The sequence below is a fragment of the Adiantum capillus-veneris genome, chromosome 21, assembly GCF_014529385.1.
Source record: "Adiantum capillus-veneris isolate H3 chromosome 21, ASM1452938v2, whole genome shotgun sequence".
NCBI lineage: Eukaryota > Viridiplantae > Streptophyta > Polypodiopsida > Polypodiales > Pteridaceae > Adiantum > Adiantum capillus-veneris.
The window spans coordinates 70283370-70289964 of record NC_140951.1 but is presented as its reverse complement, the minus strand read 5'-3'; the positions used below and the strand labels follow the sequence as shown (position 1 = coordinate 70289964).

Here is a 6595-nt window from a genome sequence, read left to right as displayed (position 1 = left end):
TGCGTGAAGAGCAAGAAGTTCTCATGGAAGAAAGAACCTTGCCTAAATGGGTTCAGAAAACTTTGCAGGATAGCAAGTTGGATGCACCGTTGCCACGAAAAACACGTGTTGGTACTACTTTTGGTAGAGAGCAAGTAGATTTGGCTTGCTTTAGCACTCTTTGTGATGCAGATGAGCCTGATTCATTTGAACAAGCTTTAGAGTGTGTTCAGTGGAAAGATGCTATGCAGCAAGAAATTGATTCTATTCATAAGAATCATACATGGGATCTAGTGGACTTGCCTACAGGTAAAAAGCCTATTGGTACAAAGTGGGTTTTTAAGGTAAAAAGGAAACAAGATGGTACTGTTGACAGGTACAAAGCAAGGCTTGTGGCAAAAGGCTATGCGCAAAAAAAAGGCATAGATTATGATGAAACCTTTGCTCCTACTTCTCGTGCGTCCACAGTTAGATCACTAGTTGCAATTGCTGCTCATCATGGTTGGAAAGTGCATAAGTTGGATATCAAATTGCTTTTTTGAATGGTGATTTGCAGGAAGAAGTTTATGTAAGTCAACCAAGTGGTTTTATTGTAAAAGTTCAAGAGCAAAAGGTATGTAGATTGCGTAAAGCTTTGTATGGTCTCAAACAGGCTCCAAGAGCATGGTATGAGAAGATACATACTTATTTGATTGGCCAGGGATTTCAGAATAGTCCAACAGAAAGTACTTTGTATGTCAAAAAGAGAGATGGAGTTCTCATTATGCTAACACTTTATGTGGATGATATGCTTCTTACAGGCAATAGTGCAGATGAAATTGAAGCGTTTAAAGATGCTTTGAGAAAAACCTTTGAGATGTCTGATCTTGGTTTGCTACATTATTACTTGGGTATTCAGTATGTGCAATCAGAGGATGGCATATACATGTTGCAGGCAAAATATTTGCATAAAATTTTGGACAAGTTTGGTATGCAAAATTGTAAACCAATCTCTACACCTCTAGAAACTGGATCAAAGTTGAGCATGCACGATGCTAGAGAACCTTTTGATGTACATACTCATGCAGCAGCCGTTGGTTTCTTGATATATATTTGGCAGGCAACACTCGTCCAGACATTCAATTTGGGGTTTCACAAGCAAGCAGATTTATGCACAGCCCAGGTATGCATCATTGGCAGGCTGTGAAGCGCATACTTCGTTACCTTTCATGTACCCCTAATCTTGCCATGTTCTTTCCAAGGGGGGATATGTATGGAAAGCATAGTTCTATGCAGCTTCTTGGTTACAGCGATTCAGATTGGGCTGGTGATTTTGACACACGACATTCCACAAGTGGCAATTGTTTTTTCTTGGGAAATGCATGTATATCTTGGCTAAGCAAGAAGCAACCCACAGTGGCTACATCAACTTGTGAAGCTGAGTACAGGGCAGCTTTCACGGCAACAGTTGATTGTGTATGGATACGCAGGTTATTGGCAGATCTTTGTGAGTGTCAACAGGCACCCACTACCATTTTCACTGACAGTCAGAGTGCTATGGCAGTTGCAAGGAATCCAGTATTTCATGCAAGAACAAAGCACATAGAGGTTCACTACCACTATATCAGGGAAAGGCTACATGCAGGGGAGATCACACTAACTTACTATCCTACACAGGATAACATTGCAGATCTATTTACGAAGGTGTTATCACGAGAAAAGTTTGAAGCTTTTTGAAAAGCTTTGGGCTTACTCTCATACACATGATGATCTGCTACCTTGTAGAGATTCACACTATCACTACAGGGGTGATTTGTAGACATGTAGTAGTGTTAGTGTGTATACGCGCTTCACCAGGGGCACTTTTCTCCCACTGGGTTTTTCCCCCTGGACATCTGGTGTGAAAGGACACCTTATCTCTTAGGGTTTCATATAAGCTTTGTAGCTCTGAGTTTGTATACACTATTATTCTAATATAGAGAGAGACTACAGAGATCTCGTACGCAAGCTCTGTGTCTTCTCCTTCTCCATCTTCTTCCTACTCTGAGTTGTTCTCTTCCTTCTGTTTCCTGTTTCATCATCTTCAACAGTGCACACTTTGCGTGACAGTAAATTGGATGTACCTTTGTCTAATCGTACTCGTTCAGGCTCTCGCCATGCATCTTATGCATCAGATTGTTATGCTTTGGCTGTGTCTAGCTTACGTGATGTTGAGGGGCCTCTATCTTTGGATGAAGCACAGAATACAGAAAATTGGATGCCTACCATGCAATACAGAATACGATGCACTCGACTTGTTGTAAAGGATTATGCAAAGCAAAAAGTCATAGATTATGAAGAGAATTTTGCTCCCACTTATCATATGACTGCTGTGCGTTTTCTATGTGCATTGGCAGCTCATTTTGGTTGGGATGTACATCAATCAGACATTGTTACTGCTTTCTTGAATGGTGACATATTTAAGGAAGTTTATGTAACGCAGCCTCGCGGTTTTGTCATAAAAGGACAAGAGGACAAAGTGTGCAGATGTAAGAAGGCTTTGTATGGGTTGAAGCAATCCCCTCGTGCTTGGTATGAGAAAGCTGACACTCATTTGGTCAAATGAGGCTTTCGTAACATTCCAACAGAAAGCACATTGTATGTAAAGCGTGAGGTGATGTACTTCTCATTGTGGTTCTTTATGTAGATGACTTGCTGATCACTGGACCAAATGAGAGACATATTGATGAATTTAAGGCTGATTTGAATGCTACTTTCAAGATGAAAGATATGGGGTTGTTGCATTATTATTTGGGCATACAGTTTAAGCAGTGTGATGGTGGAATTGCCTTGTGTCAAAAAAGTTACATAGAGACATTGCTATGTAAGTTTTGACTTGAGGATTGCAAACCTATTGCCACTCCTATGGAAATAGGTTTGAAGTTGAGTCTACATGATGTTGGCAATCCTATTGATGTCACTCTTTACTAAACTGCTTTGGCTGCCTCATTTATGTATGCAACACGAGGCCAGATATTCAGTTATCAGTCTCACAAGTCATTAGATTTATGCATAGCCCAGGATCTAAGCATTGGCAGGCTGTCAAGAGGATTTTCTGCTACCTTAGTGGCACTTTACATCTTGGCTTGCTTTATCCCAAGGGGGGATCATTACCGCCAGACTTACATGCTTTTTCGAACTCAGATTGGGCTAGTTGTTTTGACACGCGAGTGTCGATAAGTGGTTTTTGGTTCATGCTTGGCAGTTCATGTATATCATGGTTGAGCAAGAAGCAACCTACTGTGGCCACTTGAGTTGTGAGGCTGAGTACAAGGCAGTCTTCACAACTATGGTTGAGTGTGTATGGCTCAGACGCCTTATGGCTGATTTGGGTGTTGGACAGGACACTGCCAACACTATCTACACTGATAGTCAGAGCGCATTGGCAGTTTCAAGGAACCCAGTTTTTCATGCTCGCACAAAGCACATTGAGGTGCATTACCACTATGTCAGGGAGAGGCTCTTAGCAGGAGAGATCAGCTTGGCTTATGTACCAACACATGACAACCTTGCATATATTTTCACAAAGGCATTGTTTTGTGAGAATCTTGAAGCTTTCTGCAAAGCTTTGGGCTTACTCCCCTTTGTGGACTGATCATGTCCTCAAGGCATGGCACTTCCCTTTACTCATGTGCCAGCTCTCGTTCACCGCATCACTCTAGGGGGGATTTGTTACCATATACATGTGGTAGTGATGTGTGTGAACACACTAGGACCAGTGGGGCATTTTTTCCCTCTGTAGGAGTTTTTTTCCCCCTAGCATTGTATATACGCCCATCACTCTAGGGCTATCCATCTTTCCATTGCACACTAAGTAACACACTCTCTATTGTGTGGCTTGAGCTTCCTTCGTCTTCTCCAAGCTGTGTGCATTTCTCTGCAACCCTAATTCCAACATTGTTTTTCTCTTTCTCTAGTGGGAGACTTGGTTGTGTGCAGTTTGGTGATGGTTCAGCATATGACATAGAGGGTGCTGGAGATGTATGCGTGTCTTTACCTAGCGATGCATTGCTTACGCTACGAGATGTACGTTATGTTCTAGGACTCAACCAGAGTCTCATTTCAATTCATTAGTTGCAGAGTAGTAGATATTGTGTTCTACTTGGAGAGAGGTCATTTCAGATGAATAGGGGATTACTCGTGATAGCCAGAGGTGCTATGAGTGGTCTGGTATACCCTTTGCATATTTCTGACACACAAGGTGGTGTAGTCTTTGTGTATTTGCAGCCATGCTTTGAGCAAGCGACGAGGCGTGTCTCTTTTGCATATGTGCTACATGGAGAGCAGGTTGTGCATTTGTCTTGTGGTGACGTTCACGCAGACATTGGTATCTTTGGGGATGCACAACTTTGTCAGTCATCAGTAGAGGTGACATCATTTGAGCCAGAGACCGATGCATTGTTCTATGATGCCTCTAATACGTTTGAGGGCAACAGTGTCCTTTAGTCAAATGTGTGTGATCGCAATGGTGCTGATTTTTTGGTTTTGCAGTCATTCTCAGCAGATATGCCTTTGCCAGACGATGCTGACATGGTGATGCATAGTCAAGTGGTTCTTGATGAGGATGCATATGGCACTGAGGTTGTTGACAGGGATAAATTGGCACACATAGTGCATGTTTTGTCGGCTTTTGGGTCTCTCATGTCTGACCTTTTGGTCTCGAGACCTGATCTTGCTTATGCAGTTGGTGCATTTGCAGTGGGAGTTGTCAGTCGTGCAATGAAATTGATCATGCAGCAAGCCTGACATCACACAAATGAAACATCACACAAAATTGAAAGATAAACAACCATATAGGACTTCAAAAGACATGGCAAGTGTGACAGTCCCAACAACTACCTATTTTTAAAATAGCTTAATGGATAGTGAATTTTATCCCACAGACTTTGACTGCTATATAAAGTGCCCTTCAATTGTTGTCTTATCAAGATTGCTCAAAGGCCCACTGATTCTCCCTTCTTCCTCTTCAGAATTAAAGTCATTCTTTATATTAAAGGTTTTCTGAACTCGTATGGAGTTTTTCCTTCAATCATATCTACCACTCACTGGCATGACAAATCCAATAAGCTCTGAATATTCAAATAGTTGGCAGCTAGAATAATATCAAAGAGCATGGCCTCATCAACTTTGAGAAACTCGACATCATAGTATTTCACATCCTCGTCGTCGATGAGGGCTAGCTTGTCATCCCCGCCCTTAGGAACCTCAAGGGCATGATAACGGCAATACTCAATGACCTTCGAGAGGAATTGAGGAGAGGGATCACAGAGTCAGTGTTGTCTTCAACCATGTCGTTGATGGTTTGCAACTCGAAGGCTACAACCTCCTTTACCTCAAACATCTTGTCATCTTAAGACTTAAGCTTCATTTTCAACTCCTTCAACATGGCTCTCTACTTCTCTTTCTCTGCCAAAGGAAACACATTGTATACACAAACTATCCCCTCCCTCTCTCTCTCTCTCTCTCTCTCTCTCTCTCTCTCTCTCTCTCTCTCTCTCTCTCTCTCTCTCTGCATCTGAAAGAGAAAAAAGAGGGCTAGAGCCCTCCCACCATCCACGCGTGCATAGACGATAGGGGGCTCTAGTCCCTCCCCCACTTTTTTTTCAAACTTTAGCAACACAAGTTTTAGGATTTTTGAAGCTATTTTAGTATGTTGATTTACAACGTTCCTTTTGAGATGTAAACATGTATATTTTAAGATGCTACTACTTGCAAGGTTCGTAATTTACTGAACAAAATTTTCTAAGATATTTTTGGTTGCATTCAGGAGGTCCTTAATGGACCATTAGAAACAAAATTTCCAAGCGTTGACTTGAACCTGGGTGCCCTTAATGAATGCCCATGGAAACGCATTCTAGCCAAGCCATCAAAGAACCCACGTTGACATTGACTCAGGTAATTTTATAAACAAAAAGAAAAAATCTTCATGTACAACCCGGTTCGCTTATGTCTCGTGGTGGTTCCTCTTCCACTACCCTTCCCCTTCACCCTCTCCTACTAGCATCGGTACCCTCACACCATCACCCGTTGACACAATTGATCACCCTCATCGGCACCTTGGGACATTCTATTTGTTTTTTTCTATTTTCCCAAATTGCTAATATTTTTGAAAAAAAGGTGGAACTGGAGGTCCCCTCCCCTTCCCCCCTCTCTTTTTAGATGCACAATAAAAGTGAGGTGGCTAAATATTTTTGAAAAAAAGGACGGATTGGAGCCCCCCATCATCCGTGCACGCGGATGATGGAGTCCCCTCTTTTTTTTAATTGTGAAAATGAACAAAATATTTCAAATTGCCCCCCTCCCCCACCCCCCACCCCCCAAATCGTTCGCGCACACACGGATGATGGGTGGGAGGCTTTAGCGCTGCTTTTCTTAAATCGTGAAAATGGACAAAAATTATCAAATTGGACATTTTTTTTTTGAAAAAAAAGGAGGGTTAGAGTCCTTATTTGTTTTTCAAAAATATTTGACCACTTTTGCCAATTTTTGACAATTTTTTTACCCACGATTGAAGTTATTCAAGACACATGCATGATGGAGGAGGCTTTAATGCCCTTTTTATCCAAAACAAACTTGATCATTTTTGTGTGAAAATTGT

The 6595-nt window shown here is 41.8% G+C and overlaps 1 pseudogene; it reads right to left on the bottom strand.

Annotated features, from left to right (window-relative positions):
- Positions 1-4921: 4921 nt before the first annotated feature.
- LOC147431135 (SKP1-like protein 1B pseudogene) lies at positions 4922-5383 on the bottom strand (annotated as a pseudogene).
- Positions 5384-6595: the final 1212 nt, after the last annotated feature.